The 15,065-nt window shown below is 41.0% G+C and overlaps 1 pseudogene; it reads right to left on the bottom strand.

Annotated features, from left to right (window-relative positions):
• Nucleotides 1-8,282: 8,282 nt before the first annotated feature.
• LOC141374153 (ATP synthase F(0) complex subunit k, mitochondrial pseudogene) lies at nt 8,283-9,943 on the bottom strand (annotated as a pseudogene).
• Nucleotides 9,944-15,065: the final 5,122 nt, after the last annotated feature.

The following is a 15,065-nucleotide window of genomic DNA, read 5'->3' as shown; positions in this document are numbered from 1 at the left end:
ATGACAGAGGGGAGTGGATAGGCCTGTTCCTGGCTAGATGGGGCCTCAAGAGGTCCTGTGTTGTTGGTGTCACATTCAAAGACACAGCCACCTCCAGAAAAATAAAATCAAACGAAATTGAATTCTTTGCTTAGTCTTTTGATAAAATATTGAAGTTGGGGTATATTTTTAAAACTCTTTGAAATACACTTCAGACACCTTTCTTATCACTAAATTCTCTTATGTGCTCTGCAGCGGCTTCCCCCAAATTAATGTTCTCCACTGTCTCTCTGTTTCAGAAAGCTCTACTTGACACTTTTCCTTCATTTGTGCCTCAGTTCACTATTACGGATATCAACTGAGACTCTTTGGATGTTTTAGTTTTCTTTTTACTTTACCCTATTTTGTCTATTCTCTACAACAAAGAAGCACCTAGGCAGTGACCTAGAAACCAATGGGGGCGGGGGTGGGGGGGTGGTGCCTAGAAAATTTAATCATCTCCCTATAACACTAACCCCCTATAACACGAACTAACATTTTTCATTTTCATTTAACTCACAATATTGGGTAATTTCCCTCATGACTTCCTTTTCTGGCGATGGATTATTTAGAAGTGTGTTGTTTAACCTAAACTAATATAACACTGTATGTTAATTATACTGCAATTAAAATTTTAAAAAATAGAGAAACACAAACTTTCTAATTTAAAAAAAATTTAAAAAGGAGTATGTTGTTGAATTTCCAATTATTTAAGGGTTTTCCAGATATCTTTCTGTTATTAATGTCTGGTTTATTTGTTATTGCTGAAAAGCATATTTTTCTTTCTTAATTCTCTTTTGGGAGTGTTTTGCAAGGTCAATTAGGTCAATTCGGTTGATCTCTAAATAAGTGCAGTCTACCTTCAAATAATATATCCTATAACAATATACTTCCGATTCACGCCTCCCATCTTTTGTGCTACCGTGGTGCGGCATTTTCCTTTATATGTGCTGTATACAATTCTATGGTGATGCTATTTTTGCTTTATTAAGTCACCTACCATTTTAGAGAAAATAGAGCTTAAAAAATTTTCATATTTACCTTCATTTATGTCGTTTCTAGCACTATTTCTCTGCGCAGATCCAAGTTTCTGTCTGGCATAACATCACCTCTGTCTGAAGAAATTCCTTTAAGATTTCCAGGAGTACTGGACTGCTTGTAAGTCATTCTTTCAGTGCGTGTTTGTTGGAAAAAGTCTTTATTTATCTTTCATTTTTGAAAGCTATTTTTGACAGTGTTGTTCTGCTTCGCAACGCTTCTGACGAGAAGACTTGTAATTCTTTGATCCTCTGCAGATGTCTTTTCTCCTCTGGCTGTCCTAGGGAGATATTTCTCTTCATCCTTGGTTTTCAGTAGCATGGTAGGATGTGTCTGGGTGCTGGTTTTGTTTTGTCGTGGACCAGCTGTGTGTTATAGCAATGCATTTCAGACGTCAGCGTGCACATGCACCTCCCAGGGACCCTGTTAAAATACAGCCTTGCTTCCAGAGGTCTGTACCTCGGCTTGAGTGTCTGCATTTCTAACAAGCTACCAGGTGAAGGCAATGTAGGCAAGGCATTGGCACACTAGCAGGGTGAGAGAGGAGAGGAACTCACGTGGCAGCAGTTTCTGACTTTTGGCCTCTCCTGGTCAAATTCATCCAGTGGGGCGTGACTACTCCCCTATATTCTGAAAGGTTATGCCTGCCCCTTCAGGCAGCCACTGAGGAAGCCTTGCCTGTCTGGCCCTGGGTGTGAAAGATGCTCCCACAGCTACAGGGGCCGCAGAGCCTGGGAGGCTGAAGCAGCCATGGGTATTAGCAAAGGAGGAAAGGGCAGCCATCCCAGGAGTGAAGTGCAGCAAAGCCAGGCAAACAGCAGGGTCTGAGTACTTAGCACTCTCTGAAAAAAGCATCTCTTTTCAAAACCTACATGTAGAGTGTGAGCTTCATGAAAGCGGGGGTCTCTGTGTGTGAGAACCTAGAACGGTGGTTAGCACCTAATAGACAGTAATAAATGTTGCCGAGCGAATATACGTAATGGGAGTTGAAGAATGCCAGCTTCTCGAAATAAATTGAGGGCAGCAGAGACAAAAAGAGGGGTGGAGAAAAAGAGACTGTCTCTTTATTTAACCTCATCTCCCTTCCCCTGTTGAAGGGTCGCTGCTCCAGGTAAAGGGAGGCAGCCACCAAATTCAAAGAGAAACAGAAGAATCAAGGTTTTGGCTCTTATGCTGGCCGAAAATTTCAGGGATTTTCACGGATAATTTTGACAAATGCAATTTTTTGCCTTAGGCACTGGCATTAGAAATGTAACACTCTATTGTGAGATAGGGTTTCTCTTACTTATGAAAAGATTGGCCTATAGAGGGTGCTAGTTCACTTCCAAAACCCAAAATAAGTGCCTAAACTTTCACTGGGTCCTGGGAAGAGTTTACGGAGCAAGCAGGGAAGCACCTTCTTGAAGCGCTAATTAAACATTTAAATTTGCCACACTTTGCTTCACAACCAAAGTTTAAGAAAAAAATGAAAGCAACCTGTGAAAAGACCAGAAGCCTTCAAAGACCTCCCCCTGGGAAAAGAAGTCACATTGTTTTTTGTTTTTTGTTTTTTGTTTTTTTCCCCAAAAGCAAAGAAGAGAAGCCAGGCCAGGAGAAGCATCTAGAAGAAAATATTGTATGTATTGCGAAGGAGAAGAAACCTGAGGCTGGGAGAAGTTGCAAGTCCAGGAGGTGAGGTTGGCAGGTCTCTGCCAAATTCCACCCTGTAGTTCATGCACAGACGTGGGGGCTTCCGGGCCTGGTGTGAGGTGTCCGTAGACTCTGTGAATGGCGGGGCGGGGGGGCAGTTTCTTCTGACAGCTGTTGAACTAAGCACCTCATTCTTGACACTGACACTGGTTTGAGAACTCAGCAAGGATTAGGGGGAGGAAGAACCACTTGGGAGTTTTGAAATAATGTAGTGGGTCACAGGAGGGTTAGTAGGGAGCACAAGCAAGCCTGGTAGGAGGGAGAAGCCTCTTCAAGGTTTGGATCTGCAAAGGAATCTTCAGAGAGGGAAATGGAACCGAACCCGCCAGTGAGTTCTCGTGAAAACTTTGGAGCCCTCTCGATGAGCAAAGGGAAGTTGAGGCAGCTTTGATGGTCCAGAGCTGAACTCAAGGTAGAGATTCTAACCTTCATATTCCAGTGATCAGATGCAAATTTTCAAGGAAGAGTTGGACTCAGAAATCCATAAGAGTTGTGACACATGTTATATATGGTCCTTTCGATTGGCAACTGTCCTTGCTTTTGTCAGTTCAAGGTGAACTGGTGGCTTTACTGTAACATTCAATGGCTAAACTTTAAACCAAATAAATAAAGGACAAGGGATGAATTCGCAAAAACAATCAGCCACCTCCCTCAATTTAATTGTAAAATCAATCAAGTCGGTTTTTTGGCACAGTGTAGGGCAAACATCTATTTTACCCGTGAACAATCTCATTGATTGAATGATTCATTTGGAAGACATAACTACAGTCTAAGATTTAAACCTTAAAGAAAAAGGTTTATCTTGCAAACACATTTTTTCAAGATTCTGAAATCAGCTTCTTTTCCTCTTCTAACCTTTCTTTTGTGGTTATTTTTTATCATCAGCCATGTAGTCAAGGTAGAAAATCTATTTGAATGCTTAAAAGCCAATGTAAGCCTTACAGAAGCCTAAATAGCAGCAAGGAAGGATGGAGAGGTACCAATTATGGAGGTCCTACTGGGAGCCACTTTAGACTTTATCTTATTTTGACCTCAAAACAATTAAATGAGAGAAGTACTGTTTGCTCCATGTCATGATCAGGGTTAACAATTCCAGGCTACAGACCAAGCAGGTAATTTAAATGAGTGAAGAAGCAGGTGGGTTAAGACTTGTTGCCCTTTGGAGAGATGCAAACAGTGTTTCCAGCTCCTATTTTTCAAGAGAAGCTGGAAGATTCATGTGAGTCTCCTGATTTTTAGAAAATGGTGGTAAGTAATTAAAAGAAGTATTTCCAATGCTATGTGGACCAAATAAAGGAAATCTGGGACTGAATCTGGCCCAGGCACTGCCATTTGGTTATGTCTGGTAGTGGGGAAAAAATAAGGCTTGGGAAGATGACATCACTATGCTGCACAGCTGCGGCAGGTGATAGGCAAGCACTTCCCAGAGCCCAGGATTTTCTGACTACACCATTCTTAGCTAGGGACACATGCTGCTGATGGGTTACATCCATGAAGTCCTTTTAAAGTACGCAAATGTAGCAAAATCCTTGTTTTTTAACCACAATACATTGATCCAACTTAGTACAAGGTAAACAAAGGCAGGTAAACATTGGTTTCTGAAGGGAGTCAGCCTCAGGGCTGGACCTCCTCTGAGGTATCCTTCCTCTGCCTGTAAAAATGGGCAAATAAAAAACAAACTCAGATTTGGGAAGGAGAGGCTTTATTCAAAAGGACTACTGCAAAGGGGAAGGCAGGAACTATTGCAATAGGGAGAAAACTCTGGCCATAAGGTCTGCAAGTGTCTCAAGAGTTAGTCCAAAAGTGTTTCTCTCTTACTGGGAGAAGGGTAAACGAGCTGCGCGTGGGGAAAGGGTGGGAGAGCAGGTCAGAGAATGTCTCACCCTGAGGCCAGCCTAGGTTAAGGAGGGGCCCTCAAGGAGGGGCTGCTTGCTGGCTCTTGTTAAGGGTGGACCAAAATTCTGGGACCCTGGGATTAGGAGGAAAGCTTAACCAATGTTTGGTTGAAAAACACTTTGGCCCAACTGATCAGTGGGGGACAAGCTCAACTAATAATTTCTGAGGCAAAGAGCAAGAATGGGGAGGGGAGTCCTATGTCTGGCCTTGTGATAGGAAAGCAGGGGGAGCTTCATGAGTCTTATGTAAGTCATATGGAGAGGGGTGTTTCTTGCAGTAAGCCATTCTCCTGACACAAAAGGGTGAGGGTCTTTTTTTTTTTTTTTTTTGACAGAGGCACAGCGAGAGAGGGAACACAAGCAGGGGGAGGGGGAGAGGGAGAAGCAGGCTTCCCGCGGAGCAGGGAGCCTGATTCGGGCCGGGATCCCACCTGGGATCATGATCTGAGCCAAAGACAGATGCTTAATGACTGAGCCACCCAGGTGCCCTGGTGAGGGTCTTTCTTAACCTTCAGGTAAAACTCAACATGGTCCGAATATAGCACAAGATATACAAAGGCCGGGGGTAGGACTGTCAGACCTAAGCTAGTTAAGTCCAAGGTCAGCGCTCCCCACAGGAAAGAGGGAAGGAAGGAAGCTAGGAAGGTTCTGGTTTCTTGTGCAGAGGGGCAAACTGTTGTTGTTTTCTCGGGACTTCTGGCCCCCGGGAGAACTGTGGGGAGTGACATCAGCTCCGCCAATGTCCTGTGAGTAGGTGCAGAACTGGCAGGTCATAGATCATCGGTCTCTGGTCCCCCAAATCCCTGGATATGATCAGGAGCCATTTCAGAATCAAGTCGCCAAGAGAAAATGTGGGACAAAAAGACTCACTGGGCTTCATTCACAGCCATCTCCATGGCCATCCTGAGCCATCAAGAAGGACTCCCCAAAATTCCAGGAATTGGTGATAGGGGCCTGTGCAGAATAATAGTTTTTCTTTTCATTACCATTTGTACCATCCCTCTGTCCCAGGCTGAGGTGACCTGGGAGATAACGTTTGCTGTGTTATGTTTATAGAAATGCTCACATTCTTTGTATGCAAGCTGGCCACTGGGAATGGCTCTTAAATGAACTTTTATTTCATCAGATCCTCCCCCTATTTAACTTGATTTCATCCCTACCATTTAACTCAGGATTTATTATCCTTGTCTTACATCCTAAAGAATGGAGAACTGTCTTTGAAGTGGACATGAGAAGTGTCACCCCAAATAGACTACCCATATATCATTGGAGTTTTAAAACAACAAACACAACAAAAATGCTCTCCATGGTTCTGAGCATCCTAGGAGGTCTTCCTATTGTTTAAGGGAGTATAAATTGCTGTCATTCTAGTAAATAAGCTAACATCTGCTGTCTGGCTGGCAATAAAGGCTACTCTCTTAAAATCTGTGTTTGCCCTCAACTTGAGTCACTTAATGTCCAGGACAGCACTGTCTCATAGTAATATAATGCAAAACACATGTCATTTGAAATGTAGTATGTCATAGTAGTAGCCACATTAAAAAAAAAGAAAAAAAGGTAGAAAGAAACAGATGAAATTAAATTACTAATTTAATAATACATCTCATTTAGCTAAGTATATCAAAAATATTATCATTTTATCAGGTAATCAGTATAAAAAATTACCAATGAGATATTTTACATTCTTTTTTTCTTCATACTAAGTCTGTAGTGTGTATTTTACATTTGTGGCACATCGCAATTCAGTTTTGAGGGGAATCAGGATAATATGCCACCCCAAAATACATCACTTTGGCATAAAGATTATTTTGAACTAAAGGCAGTTGGGAATCAACAGATGCAGGAAGAGTTCTCTGCTCTTCTCTATCTGCCTAAAAGCCAAGGCACACATTTCCTTTTATAAAGATGGCCCCTTCCCTGTGCCAGGAAGGGAAGAGCCTCTGTTATCACTGGAGATACGGAGATGAATTTGCAACAGCAGACCTTATTAGATAACCCTTATCTCCCACTAGGTCCCCCGTATATTTGCTAGCCATTTCTCCATGACTTATCATCCCTTCAAGTCCTAACCCCCTTTCCTTTGTTAAACTGGTATATGAGCCCCCACGTCTAACCCCTTTGAGTTTCACTTCCTTTTTATGAACTCCTGTGTACATAAATCATAATACAAATTCCGTTGCCTTTTACCCTTCTAATCTGTCTTTTGTTCGTTTATTTTGCCGGTCCCCAGTTACTGAACCCAAGAGGGTGAAGATTTTCTATTTCAAGCACCCAATAGTATTGGTGCCTACAGTATTGGACAGAGCAGGTCAAGGAGAATGATATGTAGTTCTAATTGTTCTAGTCTATACCTCATTTCCAATCTGTACTTTTTTCTTATATAAAAACTATTCTTGTCAGGACTTCCTACGGTTGTAGAAATTCAATATAAACAGCATTGCATTTTAGGAACTGGTGACAATTAATAGCTTAATTGAGGCTATCTCACTTTTACATCCTTAAAGAGTCTAGAGAATGAGAATAAGGTCAGTCCTTTCTTAGATTCCCTCATATTTTGGTCTGGAAAAAAAAACTGTTTTTTTTGTTTTTTTTTTTTTAAAGATTTTATTTATTTGTCAGAGAGAGAGAGCACAAGCAGGGGGAGCGGCAGGCAGAGCAGGTAGAGGGAGAAGCAGACTCCCCGCCGAGCAAGGAGCCCGATGTGGGACTTGATCCCAGGATCCTGGGATCATGACCTGAGCCAAAGGCAGACGCTCAACCGACTGAGCCACCCAGGTGTCCCTGAAAAAAACTGTTTTTAATAGCTTACCAAAATGAAAAAAAAAAAAGGTTAGTCTTAATTTAAAAATTCTATGTAGTTTTGATTTAAAGAAAAATAAACAACACTAATTCAAAGTAAGGATCAGATTCATACCTTGCTGGGATTTTCTACTTTGCAATCAGTGGTGGTTTCTAGCAGTGCTTTCTTCTGGCTCCAGGGTAGGCAAACTCTTCAGAGCCCAAGTAAAATAACCACGTGTTCCGAAGTTAATTTAAAGTATCCATCATTATGTTATAAATAGTAGGATATCCCATTCAATGGCTTTAGTTATTTCAGATCTTTGAAACAACAAATGCATTTGATTAAACTGTAATTTGCTTTATTAAAATTGAATTGAGGGCATATGTTCTGGCACTTCGGTTATTTTTCCCAAAACGAAAGATGTTTCCTTTTCCGTTTGTATATATATATATATATTTGGTCTCGTTTAAAATTTATACAAAGATTCAAGATCTAAAATCTGAGATTAGGATTAGGTGTAAAATCACCACATCCTTGTCATTTTATTCTTCCCACAATGCGTGGCCGACACAAAAATGAAATGCCAGACCTTCCGTCCTTCCTTTCTTCCTCGCTGTGTTCTGCTATAGCACTTGTCTCCTCCTCTGAATGAAGACTCATGCTGCGGCAGTGAAATGAAAATAATATTCCTTTTTCTTTAATCTTTACCCCAGGGGACATTTTTTCATTGTACATTTCCTGGTGAAGGAGAAGATGAAAATTTACCATGAATAGGCCTGGTTGGATTTATGGTGCTATCAATTAAATATTGTGTGGTTTTTTAAAAAAATATATATTTTATTTATTTATTTAGAGAGAACGTGGAGGAGGAGGCAGAGGGAGAGGAAGAGAAACCTAGCAGACTCCGTGCTGAGTGTGGAACCTGATGCGAGGCTCAATCTCACAACCCCGAGATCAGACCCCAGCCAAAACCAAGAGTCCGACACTCAATGGACTGTGCCCCCCAGGCGCCCCTATCAATTATATATTTGTAAATGAATGACCATATGAAGGAGGAGATGAATGGATAGAGCCATAACCCAGGATATAACCAATGCCCAGGAAACTGGCAGCAGAATCAATACCCGGGTTGGGAAAGGCTCTGAGAGTCACCCACCACCCTTGCCCAGCCTTCCAGGAGCACTCTGTGATGACTCTCCTCTAGAAGATTGTACAAAGGTAAAGCTGCAAAAGGTTATGGGTGTTTTTGGCAGTTAGCACAACTCCTCAAAGGGCCTACAGGTCTGATAAGATCTTGCGCAACTCTGCAGTGCTCGGACTTTGCCACATCACAAACACAAAATCCTTGGCAAGCTGCTACTCAGGTTTGCTGTTAACCTGATCTACTTGCCTAAAAAACTGGAACTGTCTAGAAAATGAGCATTTCCTTCGAATGACTCTACTGAAAGTCAAGTGAACTGCATTGTGATGCTGCCAGCCTTTTTTCTATCCTGGCTCTATCTCAGGAGTTTTATTTATTTTTTTTTCCCAGGTTCATAATTTATTGTACAAATTGAGTATCACACGATGAGTTGACATTAGCTTCTCCAGGCATGGGAACTTAACAGATGAGGTACAGGTTAAAAATCGTTTATGTTGCTTTCACAGCTGGTGTTTTTTTAGACCTTAGCTTGAAGTATAAGATCATCAAAGCAATGCCTCCATATGTGGCCAGTACACAATTCATTCTACCTGTGAGAGTATAAGAGTTGAAATAGTTTTTGATACCAGTGAAATGGAATTGAGCATCAGTTTCTGGACCTGCCATGATTTCAATCTTGCAGAAGGCACCAATTCTGCCGGTTGTGTCCTTCAACGTATGCAGCTACCCCGCAATCGGCCCTATCTCGGGAGTTTTAACCTAGAGACCACAGACTCCTACTCAGACCATGGCTTGAAATCACGGCTGTGAACTTCTGTAAGTAATGTGCCTATTATTTTCTTTTTTCCACCTTTTCTGCAAAGAGCTTCTAGTGGATTCATGAAAGCACCCCTGCTCAAAGCAGATACTCATAAACTGGGAACAGAGGCGAAGCACTGTTATAATCAGTCAACGGAGAAGAGCCCATGGATGCCTGGCTGCCAAGGACCTGTCTCAGCTGCTTTGCGTCCAGAGAACAGACAAGCCTGGCCTGGCAATTTACATCAGCAGTGGGATGGCTTTTGGAGGGGAGACCTCAGTCCACTCCATACAGAACTGTCAACCACCCCAGGCTTTATGAATCAGAAATTTTAGCTATAAAGATCTTACAGGAGCAGTTTATCAAATGGCTGTGCCTGGGTCTCCTTGCCACAACTACACAGAGATGGCGATTGAAGTTATGAGCATCATCTTTTGATACAAACAGCAAAGGAGGAACTTGGCCACAAGGTAACTGCTCTGTGACAGGGTGGAATTCACTGCATGTGAGGGATGGGTGAGGCCACTCATCTATAGATTAGGTTCAAAGTTTATCTAGCTTATTGAACCAAAAAACCATGGAGCAAAAAAAGTAACAACTGTATTCATTTTTTAATTCCAAATATTTACTGAATTCACAAACAGGAGCAATTTATCTCCCTGAGAATTTTTATGTAATTGTCTTGGCCCATGTCCTTTTGATTAAAGAGGCAGAGAATGAGAACATACTTTTTCAGCAAAATTAAGTTCAGTTGCACTTTTACTCCTATAATTTAATTAATATGAAAAGCTATATGCTTTATTCTACATTATCTAAAAGAGAGAGTATTAAAGGGTGAATTATAATAGTATACCATTTATTCCGGGAATGTAAGGATGGTTCTAAGACAGAAATTTTAGCAATGTAATTCATGTTGATGGCCCGAAGGACAGAAATCACATGCTTTTCTCTTATATATGCAGAAAATCATATTTAAATCAATTGTGAACTTTTGAAAAACGTTATTTAGAAAAGTAGGAATAGAGCAAAATTTCCATAACCTATGATAAGGCTATCCAGGAAAACTCAGCAGCAAATGTAATATTTACTGAGGAAAGATTAGAAGCATTTCCTTTAAGGTTGAGAATAAAACTAGGTTGCCTTTTCTCACCCTTACTTTCCATCTGATATTGGAAGTCTTGGCCAACAAAATAAATCAAGAGAAAGAAAAAAGTATAAAGATGGGAAGGGCAGACAGTCAAGAGGTTCAGTTGTCCTTCTCTACAGATAATATAAATATTCACAGAAAACCCAAAAGGGATTCAACAGAAAGACTATTGAGAATTGTTGATGGAGCTCAGCAAAGGGTCTCGCTACCTTCCAGACTGTACTAACCTAGGGATTAACCTAACAAATAGCTACATAACTTTGGAGAAATCTTTAAAATTCTATGAAAGTATGTTTTTAACACTTTAATGTACATGCAGATCACCTGGAGATCTTGTCTAAAAAGCAGATTCTGATTCTCTAGTTTGGGGAAGGGCCTAAGAGTTGGCATTTCAGAACCTCCCAGGTGAGGCTCATGCAGCTGGGCCACTGACAATACTTCTAGGAGCATAGTACTGAAACAGTTAAAGAATAAATGGAAATATAAGGCATGCTCATGTAGGGAAAACTACCATTGTAAAGATTCTAATTCTCTCCAAAACAGTCTATGATTTTAATATAATTCCCACCAAAATCCCAATAAAATTTGGGATTCAATATTTGCTCAATTTACATGAAAAAAATTACATTTTTTCCAGAAAAAAAGAACAGAGTGGGGGGAAGGGAAATTCTCCTATTATATATTAAGATATAAAACCAAGGTAATTAAGACACAATTTAGTAACAGCCCAAGAATAGATAATAAAACAATGGAACAGAATGGAGACCAGAAACAGACGGCAAGCTCTTGATCTATGAAAGGGGTGACATCAAAACTTAGTAGAGATGAACAAAAACAAAAACAAAACGAAACAAAAAAAACAACTTAGTAGGGAGAAAGTAAATTGCTTGGTAAATGGTGTGGGGAAAAAAACTGGCTCACCATATGGAGAGGACAAAAATTAGAATGCTACCTCGTGCACGTGCCTTCATGCACCCCCCCCACACACACACACCCACACACACACACACACAGCGAAAGACCCGCATGGTCTATGTTTCTGGTTGGAATTGATCTAGGGCTTCTGATCCAGAGCCAAAAGCAGAGGCAAGACAAATCCTTTTAGGCAAGTTGGCTCCCCACATGAGCACATGAGATTTACCACTTACCTCCTTCATTTACTTTCTTTTGGCCTCGTAACTCATGGAAATTCCTCTAAGGTACTCACAGTGAGTCAGTCCTCATATATGGTCCCAGTACACCATATTCAGAGTTTTCAAGATTTTTTTTTTGTCTTCATAAATATTTTATTGTGAAGTTGGAAAAAGCCATATTAGGAGCTGCTAACCAGACGCTAGTTTAACTACACTCAAGTTTTTTATTATTGAGTCCAACACTTTTACAAGTACTTTTACCCAACTTTGTATTGTCCACAAATTTGACTTTCATCTCTTCTTGGTTTTCATGAATAGACCAGGGTCATGGAGAAAGGTCTCAGACAAATAGTTAAGAGATTTTCCTCAAAGCTGATATGGATCCATTGATTAATGAACAATGTTTGGGGTAAAGCAACTTCCTGATTCCCTCCCCTTCTATCTCTACTCTCTCTATACCTGAGGCCACTTGACTTCCATCTGTGGGCTTGGCCTCCCCATATGTATAGAAATAATCCTAGGAATTTGAAGATCTCCAGACCAAAACTCTAGAAGTCAGCACTGGGTCAGGTTTTATCCTAGTACTGGCCCTCACCCAAGGTGTAACACACAACTAGGCTTCTGCCATGTGGCTTATTCTTAAATTACTGCCTTGATAAGATGCTTTTAAATTCCTATTATCCTATGATTGGAGACTTTCTATTTTATTTATTTGTTTGTTTAGGGTTTTTTTTTTTATTTATTTGAGAGAGAGAGCCTGCATGAGCAGGGGGGAGGGATAGAGGGAGAGGGAGAAGCAGACTCCCCACTGAGCAGCGAGCCCAACTACGCAGGACTCTATCCCAGGACCCTGGGATCATGACCTGAGCCAAAGGCAGATGCTTAACTGACTGAGCCACCCAGGAGCCCCTAGTTTAGTTTAGTTTAAGTAGGTGCCACACCCTGTGTGGAGCCCAACACAGGGCTTGAACTCATGACCCTGAGATCAAGAGTAGGATGCTTAACCAACTATGTCACCCAGGTGCCCTGAGACCTTATACTTAAAAAAAAAAAAAAAAAAAAAAAAGTTAAATTTGGGATCTTTTCATCTATTTCCCCAAAAGTACCCATAAAAAGATCCCTCCCAACCCCCCAGTCCCAAACTCCAATACAAAAATGGGAACCCCGTAACCTGTTAATTTTTCAGTGGTACCAGCTCTTGCGTGCTTAGGTTTCCAATTACCATTTGCACTTGATTCCCATACGCTGTCCATCTTTTAGTGCACCTCACCGTGTGTGAGACACTTGTCAACTTCTGCTGTGCTGCCTGCTTGCCATCACCTATTTGCTACCTGTCACAGTAACTTTATTTGTTTTTAAAGTTTATTTAGTTTTTTAGTAATCTCTGTACCCAACAGGGGGCTCAAACTCATGACCCCAAGATCAAGAGTCGCATGCTCTTCCAACTGAGCCAGCCAGGCACCCATCACAGTAGCTTTAAAATGCCACAACCTGCTGACCAGTCTTATCTTCCTCCAGCATCTGGTCTTTCCCCCAATATTTTCCCATCTTGTTAATCAAAATATTATAAGCAATTTTATCTACTGTTTGCTGAAATCAAATATTTGATGTCCATGACTTTCTCTGATATGTAATCTACTAATTCTACCCTAAATAAATAAATAAAGATTTTAGTTTGGCACACTTGGTCTTAGGGAGTCCAAAGTAGATCCTACTGTTTACCATTCCTTTCTCTGAATGCTTCATATAAATGTTCCATACTCTGGGATGCCTTCTATATGAATATGGAGATTTGAATATCAGTCTTCAGCAAGATTCTGGACAACCAAACCACCAGTTTATAGTCATCAATGTATAAACAATAAGAAAACATACTATATCATATAACAAGAAATCCTAGGGTAGCTTGGCTGCAAGCTAATTGATGCAGTGGCTCAGTAATATTATCAAAGACCCGGATTCTTTCCAGATCTCTCTTCTGCCATCATCACTATATGGACTTGTCCTTGGCTGGGTCTCCCTCTAGATGCAAGGGAGCTTCCACAGCTGAAGTATCATGCCCAGCCAGAAATGAGGACTACCATTTTTCCTCTAAGTCTCCTTTTAGGAGCAAGGAAACCTTTCCCAGAAACTCCCTCTAGCTGACATCTCATTACATTTTATTGCATACAACTGGGTCACCAGCCCCTTACAAACCAATCACTGGCAAGCTCAGACTGATCAGAATTGAATCCTGACACACAGGGAAAAGATAGGCAACCCCTTCAAATTGGTTCTTTCCGAGATAGGAGAAAGCTTGGCTAGGGAAAAATACTGTCTGATTCTACACAGAAGGAATTGCTCCCTAATTCCAAAGACAGGGATAGAAAAGAGAATGGATTTGTATCTATTCAAAATAGTGTAACGCAGGATCATGTCCAAAACAAAGGGGCAGATTAAGTTATCTCTAAAATTTCCTGCCAACAGTTTAGTGCTGGGATTCTGTTCTCATTGCTTCCACGGGGAAACTGCTTGCAGTTTGGAACTGTGCACATCAGCAAGGTTTATGCTGCCAACAAAAGTACATAGTTGCTGATCTGCGAGCATTTCCCCTAACAGCACATTTGTGGAAAACTGAGTCACAGGGATTCTAGAGACTAGGAATCCATTGTCTGAACACTTTTCTGAATGCCTTACATCTTAGATACCAGCAGCTTCCCTGTAAAGAAAATAAACTATAATGAAACAATGGACAGATAACGAGCAGTTGGGCAAAGCACATTTGGCTAACTTGTTTTTACTGGCAATGTACCTTTTTATTTATTTGGAGCTGAAAGCAGGAGATTGTGTTAAATAAGGCAACAAATTAAATGTGGATGTCAGTGCTGCAATAGGAGAAGACTTTTGCAGAAAAGTTGACCTGACTCATTCAGTCACGTGCAGAATCATTACTGTGCTACATGATGAGCTATTCATGTGAAATGCAATCCATACGACTTCCACCCGAGCAATCCAAGTCCTTCCAGCGCTAACCAGAGGAAGGGAGGCCGCAAATGGGGGGGAGAGGAGAAAGTTATTTTTGTGGCACTCAAGGTATGATTACTTGTAGATCAATATATCAGCCAAGGTTCTGTCCTCTTTGGCAGTAAGAATAGAGAAGAGTAGCTGAATGCAAGTGATACTGTCGGGGGTGGCTAGTTATCAGGACTTTGAGAAGCAAGAGAAGAGTTGAAGATAATGTTGAGCTTTCTCACTGGGAGATTTAGCAATATTGTTGAGCGATTGCTGCATGATGGGTTCTATGCTAAGTGTAGAATATGATGATTACGCCTGTTCTCCCAATGGTTCTATTAAGTTTAAGTACTATTGTTATTTCCATTTCACAACTAAAGAGCCTGAGGCTTCAGGTAAGTGGCAAAGGTGAGATTAAAATCAAGATCCTAA

Source organism: Callorhinus ursinus, unplaced genomic scaffold (assembly GCF_003265705.2).
Source record: "Callorhinus ursinus isolate GAN/ISIS: 27379988/994484 unplaced genomic scaffold, GSC_fseal_2.0 scaffold14, whole genome shotgun sequence".
In the NCBI taxonomy this organism is placed as follows: domain Eukaryota; kingdom Metazoa; phylum Chordata; class Mammalia; order Carnivora; family Otariidae; genus Callorhinus; species Callorhinus ursinus.
This window is presented reverse-complemented; position numbering and strand designations above follow the sequence as displayed.